Raw genomic sequence first — 21,844 nt, 5'->3', positions numbered from 1 at the left:
TCCAGATGTGCATCGTAAACTACTACTGGTCTTCCAGGGAACGATCAAAACGTAGACTGTTTGAGACATTACTCCCAAGGAGGAAAGTGCGCATGGTGACTGTTGTATTCAATCCCGATGCAATTTCTGTGTTTCATCAACAGTGTGATAGTCCACAGACTACAGAATGCCTCCAGATGTGCATCGTAAACTACTACTGGTCTTCCAGGGAACGATCAAATCGTAGACTGTTTGAGACATTACACCCATGGAGGAAAGTGCGCATGGTGACTGTTGTATTCAATCCCGATGCAATTTCTGTGTTTCATCAACACACTGATAGTCCACAGATTACAGAATGCCTCCAGAGTTGCTTCGGAAACTACTACTGGTCTTCCAGGGAACGATCAAAGAGTAGACTGTTTGAGACATTACTCCCATGGAGGAAAGTGCGCATGGTGACTGTTGTATTCAGTCCCGATGCAATTTCTGTGTTTCATCAACACTCTGATAGTCCACAGATTACTGAATGCATCCAGATGTGCATCGGAAACTACTACTGGCCTTCAAGGGAACGATCAAAGCGTAGATTGTTTGAGACATTTTTCCCATGAAGGAAAGTGCGCATGGTGACTGTTGTATTCAATGCCGATGTAATTTTTTTGTTTGATCAACACTCAGATAGTCCACAGATTACAGAATGCCTCCAGATGTGCATTAGAAACTACTACTGGTCTTCCAGGGAATTATCAAAGCGTAGACTGTTAGAGACATTACTTCCATGGAGGAAAGTGCGCATGGTGACTGATTTATTCAATCCCGATGCAATTTCTGTGTTTCATCAACACTCTGATAGTCCACACATTACAGAATGCCTCCAGATGTGCATCGGAAACTACTACTGGTCTTCCAGGGAACGATCAAAGCATAGACTGTTAGTGACATTACTCCCATGGAATAAAGTGCGCATGGTGCCTGTTGTATTCAATCCCGATGCAATTTCTGTGTTTCATCAAAAGTGTGATAGTCCACAGACTACAGAATGCCTCCAGATGTGCATCGTAAACTACTACTGGTCTTCCAGGGAACGATCAAAACGTAGACTGTTTGAGACATTACCCCCATGGAGGAAAGTGCGCATGGTGACTGTTGTATTCAATCCCGATGCAATTTCTGTGTTTCGTCAACACTCTGATAGTCCACAGATTACAGAATGCCTCCAGACTTGCTTCGGAAACTACTACGGGTCTTCCAGAGAACGATCAAAGGGTAGACTGTTTGAGACATTACTCCCATGGAGGAAAGTGCGCATGGTGACTGTTGTATTCAGTCCCGATGCAATTTCTGTGTTTCATCAACACTCTGATAGTCCACAGATTACTGAATGCATCCAGATGTGCATCGGAAACTACTACTGGCCTTCAAGGGAACGATCAAAGCGTAGATTGTTTGAGACATTTTTCCCATGAAGGAAAGTGCGCATGGTGACTGTTGTATTCAATGCCGATGTAATTCTTTTGTTTGATCAACACTCAGATAGTCTACAGATTACAGAATGCCTCCAGATGTGCATTAGAAACTACTACTGGTCTTCCAGGGAATTATCAAAGCGTAGACTGTTAGAGACATTACTTCCATGGAGGAAAGTGGGCACGGTGACTGATTTATTCAATCCCGATGCAATTTCTGTCTTTCATCAACACTCTGATAGTCCACAGATTGCAGAATGCCTCCAGATGTGCATCGGAAACTACTACTGGTCTTCCAGGGAACGATCAAAGCGTAGACTGTTAGAGACATTTCTCCCATGGTGGAAAGTGCGCGTGGTGACTGTTGTATGCAATCCCGATGCAATTTCTGTGTTTCATCTACACTCTGATAGTCCACAGATTACAGATTGTCTCCAGATGTGCATCGTAAACTACTACTGGTCTTCCAGGGAACGATCAAAACGTAGACTGTTTGAGACATTACTCCCAAGGAGGAAAGTGCGCATGAAGACTGTTGTATTCAATCCCGATGCAATTTCTGTGTTTCATCTACACTCTGATAGTCCACGGATTACAGAATGCCTCCAGACTTGCTTCGGAAACTACTACTGGTCTTCCAGAGAACGATCAAAGAGTAGACTGTTTGAGACATTACTCCCATGGAGGAAAGTGCGCATGGTGACTGTTGTATTCAGTCCCGATGCAATTTCTGTGTTTCATCAACACTCTGATAATCCACAGATTACTGAATGCATCCAGGTGTGCATCGGAAACTACTACTGGCCTTCAAGGGAACGATCAAAACGTAGATTGTTTGAGACATTTTTCCCATGAAGGAAAGTGCGCATGGTGACTGTTGTATTCAATCCCGATGCAATTTCTGTGATTCATCAACACTCTGATAGCCCACAGATTACAGAATGCCTCCAGATGTGCATCGGGAACTACTACTGGTCTTCCAGGGAACGATCAAAGAATAGCCTTGTTTGAGACATTACTCCCATGGAGGAAAGTGCGCATGGTGCCTGTTGTATTCAATCCCGATGCAATTTCTGTGATTCATCAACAGTCTGATAGTCCACAGACTACAGAATGCCTCCAGATGTGCATCGTAAACTACTACTGGTCTTCCAGGGAACGATCAAAACGTAGACTGTTTGAGACATTACTCCCAAGGAGGAAAGTGCGCATGGTGACTGTTGTATTCAATCCCGATGCAATTTCTGTGTTTCATCAACAGTGTGATAATCCACAGACTACAGAATGCCTCCAGATGTGCATCGTAAACTACTACTGGTCTTCCAGGGAACGATCAAGACGTAGACTGTTTGAGACATTACCCCCATGGAGGAAAGTGCGCATGGTGACAGTTGTATTCAATCCCGATGCAATTTCTGTGTTTCATCAACACTCTGATAGTCCACAGATTACAGAATGCCTCCAGACTTGCTTCGGAAACTACTACTGGTCTTCCAGAGAACGATCAAAGAGTAGACTGTTTGAGACATTACTCCCATGGAGGAATGTGCGCATGGTGACTGTTGTATTCAGTCCCGATGCAATTTCTGTGTTTCATCAACACTCTGATAGTCCACAGATTACTGAATGCATCCAGATGTGCATCGGAAACTACTACTGGCCATCAAGGGAACGATCAAAGCGTAGATTGTTTGAGACATTTTTCCCATGAAGGAAAGTGCGCATGGTGACTGTTGTATTCAATGCCGATGTAATTTTTTTGTTTGATCAACACTCAGATAGTCCACAGATTACAGAATGCCTCCAGATGTGCATTAGAAACTACTACTGGCCTTCCAGCTAATTATCAAAGCGTAGACTGTTAGAGACTTTACTTCCATGGAGGAAAGTGCGCATGGTGACTGATTTATTCAATCCCGATGCAATTTCTGTGTTTCATCAACACTCTGATAGTCCACAGATTACAGAATGCCTCCAGATGTGCATCGGTACTACTACTGGTCTTCCAGGGAACGATCAAAGCGTAGACTGTTAGAGACATTTCTCCCATGGTGGAAAGTGCGCGTGGTGACTGTTGTATTCAATCCCGATGCAATTTCTGTGTTTCATCAACACTCTGATAGTCCACAGATTACAGATTATCTCCAGATGTGCATCATAAACTACTACTGGTCTTCCAGGGAACGATCAAAACGTAGACTGTTTGAGACATTACTCCCATGGAGGAAAGTGCGCATGGTGACTGTTGTATTCAATCCCGATGCAATTTCTGTGTTTTGATACACACTTCGAAGGTCCACAGATTACAGAATGCCTCCAGACGTGCATCGGAAACTACTACTGGTCTTCCACGGAACGATAAATGCGTAGACTGTTTGAGAATTACCCCCATGGAGGAAAGTGCGCATGGTGACTGTTGTATTCAAACCCGATGCAATTTCTGTGTTTCATCAACACTCTGATAGTCCACGGATTACAGAATGCCTCCAGATGTGCATCGGAAACTACTACTGCTCTTCCAGGGAACGATCAAAGCATAGACTGTTAGAGACATTACTTCCATGGAGGAAAGTGCGCATGGTGACGGCTGTATTCAATCCCGATGCAATTTCTGTGTTTCATCAATACTCTGATAGTCCACAGATTACAGACTGCCTCCAGATGTGCATCGGAAACTACTACTGGTCTTCCAGGGAACGATCAAAGCGTAGACAGTTTGAGACATTTCTCCCATGGTGAAAGTGCGCGTGGTGACTGTTGTATTCAATCCCGATGCAATTTCTGTGTTTCATCAGCACTATGATAGTCCACAGATTACAGAATGCCTCCAGATGTGCATCGTAAACTACTACTGGCCTTCCAGGGAACGATCAAAACGTAGACTGTTTGAGACATTACTCCCATTTAGGAAAGTGCGCATGGTGACTGTTGTATTCAATCCCGATGCAATTTCTGTGTTTCATCAACACTCTGATAGCCCACAGATTACAGAATGCCTCCAGATGTGCATCGGAAACTACTACTGGTCTTCCAGGGAACGATCAAAGCATAGACTGTTAGAGACATTACTCCCATGGAGGAAAGTGCGCATGGTGCCTGTTGTATTCAATCCCGATGCAATTTCTGTGTTTCATCAACAGTGTGATAGTCCACAGACTACAGAATGCCTCCAGATGTGCATCGTAAACTACTACTGGTCTTCCAGGGAACGATCAAAACGTAGACTGTTTGAGACATTACCACCATGGAGGAAAGTGCACTTGGTGACTGTTGTATTCAATCCCGATGCAATTTCTGTGTTTCATCAACACTCTGATAGTCCACAGATTACAGAATGCCTCCAGACTTGCTTCGGAAACTACTACTGGTCTTCCAGAGAACGATCAAAGGGTAGACTGTTTGAGACATTACTCCCATGGAGGAAAGTGCGCATGGTGACTGTTGTATTCAGTCCCGATGCAATTTCAGTGTTTCATCAACACTCTGATAGTCCACAGATTACAGATTGTCTCCAGATGTGCATCGTAAACTACTACTGGTCTTCCAGGGAACGATCAAAACGTACACTGTTTGAGACATTACTCCCATGGAGGAAAGTGCGCATGGCGACTGTTATATTCAATCCCGATGCAATTTCTGTGTTTTGATACACACTTTGAAGGTCCACAGATTACAGAATGCCTCCAGACGTGCATCGGAAACTACTACTGGTCTTCCAGGGAACGATCAAAGCGTAGACTGTTAGAGACATTACTTCCATGGAGGAAAGTGCGCATGGTGACGGCTTTATTCAATCCCGATGCAATTTCTGTGTTTCATCAACACTCTGATAGTCCACAGATTACAGAATGCCTCCAGATGTGCATCGGAAACTACTACTGGTCTTCCAGGGAACGATCAATGCGTAGACTGTTAGAGACATTTCTCCCATGGTGGAAAGTGCGCGTGGTGACTGTTGTATTCAATCCCGATGAAATTTCTGTTTTTCATCAACACTCTGATAGTCCACAGATTACAGATTGTCTCCAGATGTGCATCGTAAACTACTACTGGTCTTCCACGGCACGACAAAACCGTAGACTGTTTGAGAAATACCCCCATGGAGGAAAGTGCGCATGGTGACTGTTGTATTCAATCCCGATGCAATTTCTGTGTTTCATCAACACTCTGATAGTCCACAGATTACAGAATGCCTCCAGACTTGCTTCGGAAACTACTACTGGTCTTGAAGAGAACGATCAAAGAGTAGACTGTTTGAGACATTACTCCCATGGAGGAAAGTGCGCATGGTGACTGTTGTATTCAGTCCCGATGCAATTTCTGTGTTTCATCAACAATCTGATAGTCCACAGATTACTGAATGCCTCCAGATGTGCATCAGAAACTACGACTGGAATTCAAGAGAACGATCAAAGCGAAGAATGTTTGAGACATTTTTCCCATGAAGGAAAGTGCGCATGGTGACTGTTGTATTCAATCCCGATGTAATTTTTTTGTTTGATCAACACTCAGATAGTCCACAGATTACAGAATGCCTCCAGATGTGCATTAGAAACTGCTACTGGTCTTTCAGGGATTTATCAAAGCGTAGACTGTTAGAGACATTACTTCCATGGAGGAAAGTGCGCATGGTGACGGCTTTATTTAATCCCGATGCAATTTCTGTGTTTCATCAACACTCTGATAGTCGACAGATTACAGAATGCCTCCAGATGTGCATCGGAAACTACTACTGGTCTTCCAGGGAACGATCAAAACGTAGACTGTTTGAGACATTACTCCCATGGAGGAAAGTGCGCATGGTGACTCTTGTATTCAATCCCGATGCAATTTCTGTGTTTCATCAACACACTGATAGGCCACAGATTACAGAATACCTCCAGATGTGCATCGGAAACTACTACTGGCCTTGAAGGGAACGATCAAAGCGTAGAATGTTTGAGACATTTTTCCCATGAAGGAAAGTGCGCATGGTGACTGTTGTATTCAATCCCGATGTAATTTTTTTGTTTGATCAACACTCAGATAGTCCACAGATTACAGAATGCCTCCAGATGTGCATTAGAAACTGCTACTGGTCTTCCAGCGAATTATCAAAGCGTAGACTGTTAGAGACATTACCTCCATGGAGGAAAGTGCGCATGGTGACGGCTTTATTCAATCCCGATGCAATTTCTGCGTTTCATCAACACTCTGATAGTCCACAGATTACAGAATGCCTCCAGATGTGCATCGGACACTACTACTGGTCTTCCAGGGAACGATCAAAGAGTAGACTGTTTGAGACATTACTTCAATGAAGGAAAGTGCGCATGGTGACGGCTTTATTCAATCCCGATGCAATTTCTGTGTTTCATCAACACTCTGATAGTCCACAGATTACAGATTGTCTCCAGATGTGCATCGTAAACTACTACTGGTCTTCCAGGGAACGATCAAAACGTAGACTGTTTGAGACATTACTCCCATGGGGGAAAGTGCGCATGGTGACGGCTGTATTCAATCCCGATGCAATTTCTGTGTTTCATCAATACTCTGATAGTCCACAGATTACAGACTGCCTCCAGATGTGCATCGGGAACTACTACTGGTCTTCCAGGGAACGATCAAAGAATAGCCTGTTTGAGACATTACTCCCATGGAGAAAAGTGCGCATGGTGCCTGTTGTATTCAATCCCGATGCAATTTCTGTGATTCATCAACAGTCTGATAGTCCACAGACTACAGAATGCCTCCAGATGTACATCGTAAACTACTACTGGTCTTCCAGGGAACGATCAAAACGTAGACTGTTTGAGACATTACTCCCAAGGAGGAAAGTGCGCATGGTGAGTGTTGTATTCAATCCCGATGCAATTTCTGTGATTCATCAACAGTCTGATAGTCCACAGACTACAGAATGCCTCCAGATGTGCATCGTAAACTACTACTGGTCTTCCAGGGAACGATCAAAACGTAGACTGTTTGAGACATTACTCCCAAGGAGGAAAGTGCGCATGGCGACTGTTGTATTCAATCTCGATGCAATTTCTGTGTTTCATCAACACTCTGATAGCCCACAGATTACAGAACGCCTCCAGATGTGCATCGGAAAGTACTACTGGTCTTCCAGGGAACGATCAAAGCATAGACTGTTAGAGACATTACTTCCATGGAGGAAAGTGCGCATGGTGACGGCTGTATTCAATCCCGATGCAATTTCTGTGTTTCATCAATACTCTGATAGTCCACAGATTACAGACTGCCTCCAGATGTGCATCGGAAACTACTACTGGTCTTCCAGGGAACGATCAAAGTGTAGACAGTTTGAGACATTTCTCCCATGGTGGAAAGTGCGCGTGGTGACTGTTGTATTCAATCCCGATGCAATTTCTGTGTTTCATCAGCACTATGATAGTCCACAGATTACAGAATGCCTCCAGATGTGCATCGGAAACTACTACTGGTCTTCCTGGGAACGACCAAAGTGTAGACTGTATGAGACAATACTCCCATGGAGGAAAGTGCGCATGGTTACTGTTGTATTCAATCCCGATGCAATTTCTGTGTTTCACCAACACTCTGATAGCCCACAGATTACAGAATGCCTCCAGATGTGCATCGGATACTACTACTGGTCTTCCAGGGAACGATCAAAGCATAGACTGTTATAGACATTACTTCCATGGAGGAAAGTGCGCATGGAGACGGCTGTATTCAATCCCGATGCAATTTCTGTCTTTCATCAACACTCTGATAGCCCACAGATTACAGAATGCCTCCAGATGTGCATCGGAAACTACTACTGGTCTTCCAGGGAACGATCAAAGCATAGACTGTTGAAGACATTACTCCCATGGAGGAAAGTGCGCAGGGTGCCTGTTGTATTCAATGCCGATGCAATTTCTGTGTTTCATCAACAGTGTGATAGTCCACAGACTACAGAATGCCTCCAGATGTGCATCGTAAACTTCTACTGGTCTGCCAGGGAACGATCAAAACCTAGAATGTTTGAGACATTACCCCCATGGAGGAAAGTGCGCATGGTGACTGTTGTTTTCAATCCCGATGCAATTTCTGTGTTTCATCAACACTCTGATAGTCCACAGATTACAGAATGCCTCCAGACTTGCTTCGGAAACTACTACTGGTCTTCCAGAGAACGATCAAAGAGTAGACAGTTTGAGACATTACTCCCATGGAGGAAAGTGCGCATGGTGACTGTTGTATTCAGTCCCGATGCAATTTCTGTGTTTCATCAACACTCTGCTAGTCCACAGATTACTGAATGCATCCAGATGTGCATCGGAAACTACTACTGGCCTTCAAGGGAACGATCAAAGCGTAAAATGTTTGAGACGTTTTTCCCATGAAGGAAAGTGCGCATGGTGACTGTTGTATTCAATGCCGATATAATTTTTTTGTTTGATCAACTCTCAGATAGTCCACAGATTACAGAATGCCTCCAGATGTGCATTAGAAACTACTACTGGTCTTCCAGGGAATTATCGAAGCGTAGACTGTTAGAGACATTACCTCCATGGAGGAAAGTGCGCATGGTGACTGCTTTATTCAATCCCGATGCAATTTCTGTGTTTCATCAACACTCTGATAGTCCACAGATTACAGAATGCCTCCAGATGTGCATCGGAAACTACTACTGGTCTTCCAGGGAACGATCAAAGCGTAGACTGTTAGAGACATTACTTCCATGGAGGGAAGTGCGCATGGTGACGGCTTTATTCAATCCCGATGCAATTTCTGTGTTTCATTACCACTCTGATAGTCCACAGATTACAGAATGCCTCCAGATGTGCATCGGAAACTACTACTGGTCTTCCAGGGAACGATCAAAGCCTAGACTGTTAGAGACATTTCTCCCATGGTGGAAAGTGCGCATGGTGACTGTTGTATTCAATCCCGATGCAATTTCTGTGTTTCATCAACACTCTGATAGTCTACAGATCACAGATTGTCTCCAGATGTGCATCGTAAACTACTACTGGTCTTCCAGGGAACGATCAAAACGTAGACTGTTTGAGACATTACTCCCATGGAGGAAAGTGCGCATAAAGACTGTTGTATCCAATCCCGATGCAACTTCTGTGTTCCATCAACACTCAGATAGTCCACGGATTACAGAATGCCTCCAGATGTGCATCGGAAACTACTACTGGTCTTCCAGGGAACGATCAAAGCGTAGACTGTTAGAGACATTTCTCCCATGGTGGAAAGTGCGCGTGGTGACTGTTGTATTCAATCCCGATGCAATTTCTGTGTTTCATCAACACTCTGATAGTCCACAGATTACAGAATGCCTCCAGACTTGCTTCGGAAACTACTACTGGTCTTAAAGAGAACGATCAAAGAGTAGACTGTTTGAGACATTACTCCCATGGAGGAAAGTGCGCATGGTGACTGTTGTATTCAGTCCCGATGCAATTTCTGTGTTTCATCAACACTCTGATAGTCCACAGATTACTGAATGCCTCCAGATGTGCATCCGAAACTACGACTCGGCCTTCAAGGGAACGATCAAAGCGAAGAATGTTTGAGACATTTTTCCCATGAAGGAAAGTGCGCATGGTGACTGTTGTATTCAATCCCGATGTAATTTTTTTGTTTGATCAACACTCAGATAGTCCACAGATTACAGAATGCCTCCAGATGTGCATTAGAAACTGCTACTGGTCTTTCAGGGAATTATCAAAGCGTAGACTGTTAGAGACATTACTTCCATGGAGGAAAGTGCGCATGGTGACGGCTTTATTTAATCCCGATGCAATTTCTGTGTTTCATCAACACTCTGATAGTCCACAGATTACAGAATGCCTCCAGATGTGCATCGGAAACTACTACTGGTCTTCCAGGGAACGATCAAAGCGTAGACTGTTAGAGACATTTCTCCCGTGGTGGAAAGTGCGTGTGGTGATTGTTGTATTCAATCCCAATGCAATTTCTGTGTTTCATCAACACTCTGATAGTCCACAGATTACAGATTGTGTCCAGATGTGCATCGTAAACTACTACTGGTCTTCCAGGGAACGATCAAAACGTAGACTGTTTGAGACATTACTCCCATAGAGGAAAGTGCGCATGGTGACTCTTGTATTCAATCCCGATGCAATTTCTGTGTTTCATCAACACTCTGATAGGCCACAGATTACAGAATACCTCCAGATGTGCATCGGAAACTACTACTGGCCTTCAAGGGAACGATCAAAGCGTAGAATGTTTGAGACATTTTTCCCATGAAGGAAAGTGCGCATGGTGACTGTTGTATTCAATCCCGATGTAATTTTTTTGTTTGATCAACACTCAGATAGTGTACAGATTACAGAATGCCTCCAGATGTGCATTAGAAACTGCTACTGGTCTTCCAGGGAATTATCAAAGCGTAGACTGTTAGAGACATTACTTCCATGGAGGAAAGTGCGCATGGTGACGGCTTTATTCAATCCCGATGCAATTTCTGTGTTTCATCAACACTCTGATAGTCCACAGATTACAGAATGCATCCAGATGTGCATCGGACACTACTACTGGTCTTCCAGGGAACGATCAAAGAGTAGACTGTTAGAGACATTACTTCAATGAAGGAAAGTGCGCATGGTGACGGCTTTATTCAATCCCGATGCAATTTCTGTGTTTCATCAACACTCTGATAGTCCACAGATTACAGATTGTCCCCAGATGTGCATCGTAAACTACTACTGGTCTTCCAGGGAACGATCAAAACGTAGACTGTTTGAGACATTACTCCCATGGGGGAAAGTGCGCATGGTGACGGCTGTATTCAATCCCAATGCAATTTCTGTGTTTCATCAATACTCTGATAGTCCACAGATTACAGACTGCCTCCAGATGTGCATCGGGAACTACTACTGGTCTTCCAGGGAACGATCAAAGAATAGCCTGTTTGAGACATTACTCCCATGGAGAAAAGTGCGCATGGTGCCTGTTGTATTCAATCCCGATGCAATTTCTGTGATTCATCAACAGTCTGATAGTCCACAGACTACAGAATGCCTCCAGATGTGCATCGTAAACTACTACTGGTCTTCCAGGGAATGATCAAAACGTAGACTGTTTGAGACATTACTCCCAAGGAGGAAAGTGCGCATGGTGAGTGTTGTATTCAATCCCGATGCAATATCTGTGATTCATCAACAGTCTGATAGTCCACAGACTACAGAATGCCTCCAGATGTGCATCGTAAACTACTACTGGTCTTCCAGGGAACGATCAAAACGTAGACTGTTTGAGACATTACTCCCAAGGAGGAAAGTGCGCATGGTGACTGTTGTATTCAATCCCGATGCAATTTCTGTGTTTCATCAACACTCTGATAGCCCACAGATTACAGAACGCCTCCAGATGTGCATCGGAAACTACTACTGGTCTTCCAGGGAACGATCAAAGCATAGACTGTTAGAGACATTACTTCCATGGAGGAAAGTGCGCATGGTGACGGCTGTATTCAATCCCGATGCAATTTCTGTGTTTCATCAATACTCTGATAGTCCACAGATTACAGACTGCCTCCAGATGTGCATCGGAAACTACTACTGGTCTTCCAGGGAACGATCAAAGCGTAGACAGTTTGAGACATTTCTCCCATGGTGGAAAGTGCGCGTGGTGACTCTTGTATTCAATCCCGATGCAATTTCTGTGTTTCATCAGCACTATGATAGTCCACAGATTACAGAATGCCTCCAGATGTGCATCGGAAACTACTACTGGTCTTCCTAGGAACGACCAAAGTGTAGACTGTATGAGACAATACTCCCATGGAGGAAAGTGCGCATGGTCACTGTTGTATTCAATCCCGATGCAATTTGTGTGTTTCACCAACACTCTGATAGCCCACAGATTACAGAATGCCTCCAGATGTGCATCGGAAACTACTACTGGTCTTCGAGGGAACGATCAAAGCATAGACTGTTAGAGGCATTACTCCCATGGAGGAAAGTGCGCAGGGTGCCTGTTGTATTCAATCCCGATGCAATATCTGTGTTTCATCAACAGTGTGATAGTCCACAGACTACAGAATGCCTCCAGATGTGCATCGTAAACTTCTACTGGTCTTCCAGGGAACGATCAAAACCTAGAATGTTTGAGACATTACCCCCATGGAGGAATGTGCGCATGGTGACTGTTGTATTCAATCCCGATGCAATTTCTGTGTTTCTTCAACACTCTGATAGTCCACAGATTACAGAATGCCTCCAGACTTCTTCGGAAACTACTACTGGTCTTCCAGAGAACGATCAAAGAGTAGACAGTTTGAGACATTACTCCCATGGAGGAAAGTGCGCATGGTGACTGTTGTATTCAGTCCCGATGCAATTTCTGTGTTTCATCAACACTCTGCTAGTCCACAGATTACTGAATGCATCCAGATGTGCATCGGAAACTACTACTGGCCTTCAAGGGAACGATCAAAGCGTAAAATGTTTGAGACATTTTTCCCATGAAGGTAAGTGCGCATGGTGACTGTTGTATTCAATGCCGATATAATTTTTCTGTTTGATCAACTCTCAGATAGTCCACAGATTACAGAATGCCTCCAGATGTGCATTAGAAACTACTACTGGTCTTCCAGGGAATTATCAAAGCGTAGACTGTTAGAGACATTACTTCCATGGAGGAAAGTGCGCATGGTGACTGCTTTATTCAATCCCGATGCAATTTCTGTGTTTCATCAACACTCTGATAGTCCACAGATTACAGAATGCCTCCAGATGTGCATCGGAAACTACTACTGGTCTTCCAGGGAACGATCAAAGCGTAGACTGTTAGAGACATTACTTCCATGGAGGGAAGTGCGCATGGTGACGGCTTTATTCAATCCCGATGCAATTTATGTGTTTCATTACCACTCTGATAGTCCACAGATTACAGAATGCCTCCAGATGTGCATCGGAAACTACTACTGGTCTTCCAGGGAACGATCAAAGCGTAGACTGTTAGAGACATTTCTCCCATGGTGGAAAGTGCGCGTGGTGACTGTTGTATTCAATCCCGATGCAATTTCTGTGTTTCATCAACACTCTGATAGTCTACAGATCACAGATTGTCTCCAGATGTGCATCGTAAACTACTAATGGTCTTCCAGGGAACGATCAAAACGTAGACTGTTTGAGACATTACTCCCATGGAGGAAAGTGCGCATAAAGACTGTTGTATCCAATCCCGATGCAATTTCTGTGTTCCATCAACACTCAGATAGTCCACGGATTACAGAATGCCTCCAGATGTGCATCGGAAACTCCTACTGGTCTTCCAGGGAACGATCAAAGCGTAGACTGTTAGAGACATTTCTCCCATGGTGGAAAGTGCGCGTGGTGACTGTTGTATTCAATCCCGATGCAATTTCTGTGTTTCATCAACACTCTGATAGTCCACAGATTACAGAATGCCTCCAGACTTGCTTCGGAAACTACTACTGGTCTTAAAGAGAACGATCAAAGAGTAGACTGTTTGAGACATTACTCCCATGGAGGAAAGTGCGCATGGTGACTGTTGTATTCAGTCCCGATGCAATTTCTGTGTTTCATCAACACTCTGATAGTCCACAGATTACTGAATGCCTCCAGATGTGCATCCGAAACTACGACTCGGCCTTCAAGGGAACGATCAAAGCGAAGAAAGTTTGAGACATTTTTCCCATGAAGGAAAGTGCGCATGGTGACTGTTGTATTCAATCCCGATGTAATTATTTTGTTTGATCAACACTCAGATAGTCCACAGATTACAGAATGCCTCCAGATGTGCATTAGAAACTGCTACTGGTCTTTCAGGGAATTATCAAAGCGTAGACTGTTAGAGACATTACTTCCATGGAGGAAAGTGCGCATGGTGACGGCTTTATTTAATCCCGATGCAATTTCTGTGTTTCATCAACACTCTGATAGTCCACAGATTACAGAATGCCTCCAGATGTGCATCGGAAACTACTACTGGTCTTCCAGGGAACGATCAAAGCGTAGACTGTTAGAGACATTTCTCCCGTGGTGGAAAGTGCGTGTGGTGATTGTTGTATTCAATCCCAATGCAATTTCTGTGTTTCATCAACACTCTGATAGTCCACAGATTACAGATTGTCTCCAGATGTGCATCGTAAACTACTACTGGTCTTCCAGGGAACGATCAAAACGTAGACTGTTTGAGACATTACTCCCATGGAGGAAAGTGCGCATGGTGACTCTTGTATTCAATCCCGATGCAATTTCTGTGTTTCATCAACACTCTGATAGGCCACAGATTACAGAATACCTCCAGATGTGCATCGGAAACTACTACTGGCCTTCAAGGGAACGATCAAAGCGTAGAATGTTTGAGACATTTTTCCCATGAAGGAAAGTGCGCATGGTGACTGTTGTATTCAATCCCGATGTAATTTTTTTGTTTGATCAACACTCAGATAGTGTACAGATTACAGAATGCCTCCAGATGTGCATTAGAAACTGCTACTGGTCTTCCAGGGAATTATCAAAGCGTAGACTGTTAGAGACATTACTTCCATGGAGGAAAGTGCGCATGGTGACGGCTTTATTCAATCCCGATGCAATTTCTGTGTTTCATCAACACTCTGATAGTCCACAGATTACAGAATGCATCCAGATGTGCATCGGACACTACTACTGGTCTTCCAGGGAACGATCAAAGAGTAGACTGTTAGAGACATTACTTCAATGAAGGAAAGTGCGCATGGTGACGGCTTTATTCAATCCCGATGCAATTTCTGTGTTTCATCAACACTCTGATAGTCCACAGATTACAGATTGTCTCCAGATGTGCATCGTAAACTACTACTGGTCTTCCAGGGAACGATCAAAACGTAGACTGTTTGAGACATTACTCCCATGGGGGAAAGTGCGCATGGTGACGGCTGTATTCAATCCCAATGCAATTTCTGTGTTTCATCAATACTCTGATAGTCCACAGATTACAGACTGCCTCCAGATGTGCATCGGGAACTACTACTGGTCTTCCAGGGAACGATCAAAGAATAGCCTGTTTGAGACATTACTCCCATGGAGAAAAGTGCGCATGGTGCCTGTTGTATTCAATCCCGATGCAATTTCTGTGATTCATCAACAGTCTGATAGTCCACAGACTACAGAATGCCTCCAGATGTGCATCGTAAACTACTACTGGTCTTCCAGGGAATGATCAAAACGTAGACTGTTTGAGACATTACTCCCAAGGAGGAAAGTGCGCATGGTGAGTGTTGTATTCAATCCCGATGCAATATCTGTGATTCATCAACAGTCTGATAGTCCACAGACTACCGAATGCCTCCAGATGTGCATCGTAAACTACTACTGGTCTTCCAGGGAACGATCAAAACGTAGACTGTTTGAGACATTACTCCCAAGGAGGAAAGTGCGCATGGTGACTGTTGTATTCAATCCCGATGCAATTTCTGTGTTTCATCAACACTCTGATAGCCCACAGATTACAGAACGCCTCCAGATGTGCATCGGAAACTACTACTGGTCTTCCAGGGAACGATCAAAGCATAGACTGTTAGAGACATTACTTCCATGGAGGAAAGTGCGCATGGTGACGGCTGTATTCAATCCCGATGCAATTTCTGTGTTTCATCAATACTCTGATAGTCCACAGATTACAGACTGCCTCCAGATGTGCATCGGAAACTACTACTGGTCTTCCAGGGAACGATCAAAGCGTAGACAGTTTGAGACATTTCTCCCATGGTGGAAAGTGCGCGTGGTGACTCTTGTATTCAATCCCGATGCAATTTCTGTGTTTCATCAGCACTATGATAGTCCACAGATTACAGAATGCCTCCAGATGTGCATCGGAAACTACTACTGGTCTTCCTAGGAACGACCAAAGTGTAGACTGTATGAGACAATACTCCCATGGAGGAAAGTGCGCATGGTCACTGTTGTATTCAATCCCGATGCAATTTGTGTGTTTCACCAACACTCTGATAGCCCACAGATTACAGAATGCCTCCAGATGTGCATCGGAAACTACTACTGGTCTTCCAGGGAACGATCAAAGCATAGACTGTTATAGACATTACTTCCATGGAGGAAAGTACGCATGGAGACGGCTGTATTCAATCCCGATGCAATTTCTGTGTTTCATCAACACTCTGATAGCCCACAGATTACAGAATGCCTCCAGATGTGCATCGGAAACTACTACTGGTCTTCGAGGGAACGATCAAAGCATAGACTGTTAGAGGCATTACTCCCATGGAGGAAAGTGCGCAGGGTGCCTGTTGTATTCAATCCCGATGCAATATCTGTGTTTCATCAACAGTGTGATAGTCCACAGACTACAGAATGCCTCCAGATGTGCATCGTAAACTTCTACTGGTCTTCCAGGGAACGATCAAAACCTAGAATGTTTGAGACATTACCCCCATGGAGGAATGTGCGCATGGTGACTGTTGTATTCAATCCCGATGCAATTTTTGTGTTTCTTCAACACTCTGATAGTCCACAGATTACAGAATGCCTCCAGACTTCTTCGGAAACTACTACTGGTCTTCCAGAGAACGATCAAAGAGTAGACAGTTTGAGACATTACTCCCATGGAGGAAAGTGCGCATGGTGACTGTTGTATTCAGTCCCGATGCAATTTCTGTGTTTCATCAACACTCTGCTAGTCCACAGATTACTGAATGCATCCAGATGTGCATCGGAAACTACTACTGGCCTTCAAGGGAACGATCAAAGCGTAAAATGTTTGAGACATTTTTCCCATGAAGGTAAGTGCGCATGGTGACTGTTGTATTCAATGCCGATATAATTTTTCTGTTTGATCAACTCTCAGATAGTCCACAGATTACAGAATGCCTCCAGATGTGCATTAGAAACTACTACTGGTCTTCCAGGGAATTATCAAAGCGTAGACTGTTAGAGACATTACTTCCATGGAGGAAAGTGCGCATGGTGACTGCTTTATTCAATCCCGATGCAATTTCTGTGTTTCATCAACACTCTGATAGTCCACAGATTACAGAATGCCTCCAGATGTGCATCGGAAACTACTACTGGTCTTCCAGGGAACGATCAAAGCGTAGACTGTTAGAGACATTACTTCCATGGAGGGAAGTGCGCATGGTGACGGCTTTATTCAATCCCGATGCAATTTATGTGTTTCATTACCACTCTGATAGTCCACAGATTACAGAATGCCTCCAGATGTGCATCGGAAACTACTACTGGTCTTCCAGGGAACGATCAAAGCGTAGACTGTTAGAGACATTTCTCCCATGGTGGAAAGTGCGCGTGGTGACTGTTGTATTCAATCCCGATGCAATTTCTGTGTTTCATCAACACTCTGATAGTCTACAGATCACAGATTGTCTCCAGATGTGCATCGTAAACTACTAATGGTCTTCCAGGGAACGATCAAAGCGTAGACTGTTTGAGACATTACTCCCATGGAGGAAAGTGCGCATAAAGACTGTTGTATCCAATCCCGATGCAATTTCTGTGTTCCATCAACACTCAGATAGTCCACGGATTACAGAATGCCTCCAGATGTGCATCGGAAACTCCTACTGGTCTTCCAGGGAACGATCAAAGCGTAGCCTGTATTAGACTTACTCACATGGAGGAAAGTGCACATGGTGACTGTTTTACTCAATCCCGATGCATTTTCTGAGTTTCATCAACACTCCGATAGTCCACAGATTACAGAATGCCTCCAGATGTGCATCGGAAACTACTTCTGGTCTTCCAGGGAACGATCAAAGCATAGACTGTTAGAGACATTACTTCCATGGAGGAAAGAGCGCATGGTGACGGCTGTATTCAATCCCCATGCAATTTTCTGTGTTTCATCAATATTCTGATAGTCCACAGACTACAGACTGCCTCCAGATGTGCATCGGGAACTACTACTGGTCTTCCAGGGAACGATCAAAGAATAGCCTGTTTGAGACATTACTCCCATGGAGGAAAGTGCGCATGGTACCTGTTGTATTCAATCCCGATGCAATTTCTGTGTTTCATCAACAGTGTGATAGTCCACAGACTACAGTATGCCTCCAGATGTGCATCGTAAGCTACTACTGGTCTTCCAGGGAACGATCAAAACGTAGACTGTTTGAGACATTACCCCCATGGAGGAAAGTGCGCATGGTGACTGTTGTATTCAATCCCGATGCAATTTCTGTGTTTCATCCACACTCAGATACTCATCAGATTACAGAATGCCTCCAGACTTGCTTCGGAAACTACTACTGGTCTTCCAGAGAACGATCAAAGAGTAGACTGTTTGAGACATTACTCCCATGGAGGAAAGTGCGCATGGTGACTGTTGTATTCAGTCCCGATGCAATTTCTGTGTTTCATCAACACTCTGATAGTCCACAGATTACTGAATGCATCCAGATGTGCATCGAAAACTACTACTATCCTTCAAGGGAACCATCAAAGCGTAGAATGTTTGAAACATTTTTCCCATGAAGGAAAGTGCGCATGGTGACTGTTGTATTCAATGCCGATGTAGATTTTATGTTTGATCAACACTCAGATAGTCCACAGATTACAGTATGCCTCCAGATGTGCATCGTAAGCTACTATTGGTCTTCCAGGGAACGATCAAAACGTAGACTGTTTGAGACATTACCCCCATGGAGGAAAGTGCGCATGGTGACTGTTGTATTCAATCCCGATGCAATTTCTGTGTTTCATCAACACTCAGATACTCATCAGATTACAGAATGCCTCCAGACTTGCTTCGGAAACTACTACTGGTCTTCCAGAGAACGATCAAAACGTAGACTGTTTGAGACATTACTCCCATGGAGGAAAGTGCGCATGGTGACTGTTGTATTCAATCCCGATGCAATTTCTGTGTTTTGATACACACTTTGAAGGTCCACAGATTACAGAATGCCGTCAGACATGCTTCGGAAACAACTACTGGTCTTCCACGGAACGATAAATGCGTAGACTGTTTGAGAATTACCCCCATGGAGGAAAGTGCGCATGGTGACTGTTGTATTCAATCCCGATGCAATTTCTGTGTTTCATCAACACTCTGATAGTCCACAGATAACAGAATGCCGCCAGACTTGCTTCGGAAACTACTACTGGTCTTCCAGAGAACGATCAAAGAGTAGACTGTTTGAGACATTACTCCCATGGAGGAAAGTGCGCATGGTGACTGTTGTATTCAGTCCCGATGCAATTTCTGTGTTTCATCAACACTCTGCTAGTCCACAGATTACTGAATGCATCCAGATGTGCATCGGAAACTACTACTGGCCTTCAAGGGAACGATCAAAGCGTAAAATGTTTGAGACATTTTTCCCATGAAGGAAAGTGCGCATGGTGACTGTTGTATTCAATGCCGATATAATTTTTTTGTTTGATCAACTCTCAGATAGTCCACAGATTACAGAATGCCTCCAGATGTGCATTAGAAACTACTACTGGTCTTCCAGGGAATTATCAAAGCGTAGACTGTTAGAGACATTACTTCCATGGAGGAAAGTGCGCATGGTGACTGCTTTATTCAATCCCGATGCAATTTCTGTGTTTCATCAACACTCTGATAGTCCACAGATTACAGAATGCCTCCAGATGTGCATCGGAAACTACTACTGGTCTTCCAGGGAACGATCAAAGCGTAGACTGTTAGAGACATTACTTCCATGGAGGGAAGTGCGCATGGTGACGGCTTTATTCAATCCCGATGCAATTTCTGTGTTTCATTACCACTCTGATAGTCCACAGATTACAGAATGCCTCCAGATGTGCATCGGAAACTACTACTGGTCTTCCAGGGAACGATCAAAGCGTAGACTGTTAGAGACATTTCTCCCATGGTGGAAAGTGCGCGTGGTGACTGTTGTATTCAATCCCGATGCAATTTCTGTGTTTCATCAACACTCTGATAGTCTACAGATCACAGATTGTCTCCAGATGTGCATCGTAAACTACTACTGGTCTTCCAGGGAACGATCAAAACGTAGACTGTTTGAGACATTACTCCCATGGAGGAAAGTGCGCATAAAGACTGTTGTATCCAATCCCGATGCAATTTCTGTGTTCCATCAACACTCAGATAGTCCACGGATTACAGAATGCCTCCAGATGTGCATCGGAAACTCCTACTGGTCTTCCAGGGAACGATCAAAGCGTAGCCTGTATTAGACTTACTCACATGGAGGAAAGTGCACATGGTGACTGTTTTACTCAATCCAATGCATTTTCTGAGTTTCATCAACACTCTGATAGTCCATAGATTACAGAATGCCTCCAGATGTGCATCGGAAACTACTTCTGGTCTTTCAGGGAACGATCAAAGCATAGACTGTTAGAGACATTACTTCCATGGAGGAAAGTGCGCATGGTGACGGCTGTATTCAATCCCCATGCAATTTCTGTGTTTCATCAACACTCTGATAGTCCACAGATTACTGAATGCATCCAGATGTGCATCGGAAACTACTACTATCCTTCAAGGAAACGATCAAAGCGTAGAATGTTTGAGACATTTTTCCCATGAAGGAAAGTGCGCATGGTGACTGTTGTATTCAATGCCGATGTAATTTTTTTGTTTGATCAACACTCAGATAGTCCACAGATTACAGAATGCCTCCAGATGTGCATTAGAAACTACTACTGGTCTTCCAGGGAATTATCAGAGGGTAGACTGTTTGAGAAATACCCCCATGGAGGAAAGTGCGCATGGTGACTGTTGTATTCAATCCCGATGCAATTTCTGTGTTTCATCAACACTCTGATAGCCCACAGATTACAGAACGCCTCCAGATGTGCATCGGAAACTACTACTGGTCTTCCAGGGAACGATCAAAGCATAGACTGTTAGAGACATTACTTCCATGGAGCTAAGTGCGCATGGTGACGGCTGTATTCAATCCCGATGCAATTTCTGTGTTTCATCAGCACTATGATAGTCCACAGATTACAGAATGCCTCCAGATGTGCATCGGAAACTACTACTGGTCTTCCTGGGAACGACCAAAGTGTAGACTGTATGAGACAATACTCCCATGGAGGAAAGTGCGCATGGTCACTGTTGTATTCAATCCCGTTGCAATTTCTGTGTTTCACCAACACTCTGATAGCCCACAGATTACAGAATGCCTCCAGATGTGCATCGGAAGCTACTACTGGTCTTCCAGGGAACGATCAAAGCATAGACTGTTATAGACATTACTTCCATGGAGGAAAGTGCGCATGGAGACGGCTGTATTCAATCCCGATGCAATTTCTGTGTTTCATCAACACTCTGATAGCCCACAGATTACAGAATGCCTCCAGATGTGCATCGGAAACTACTACTGGTCTTCGAGGGAACGATCAAAGCATAGACTGTTAGAGACATTACTCCCATGGAGGAAAGTGCGCAGGGTGCCTGTTGTATTCAATCCCGATGCAATATCTGTG

This window comes from Schistocerca gregaria, chromosome 3, assembly GCF_023897955.1.
Source record: "Schistocerca gregaria isolate iqSchGreg1 chromosome 3, iqSchGreg1.2, whole genome shotgun sequence".
Classification (NCBI taxonomy): Eukaryota; Metazoa; Arthropoda; class Insecta; order Orthoptera; family Acrididae; genus Schistocerca; species Schistocerca gregaria.
This window is presented reverse-complemented; position numbering follows the sequence as displayed.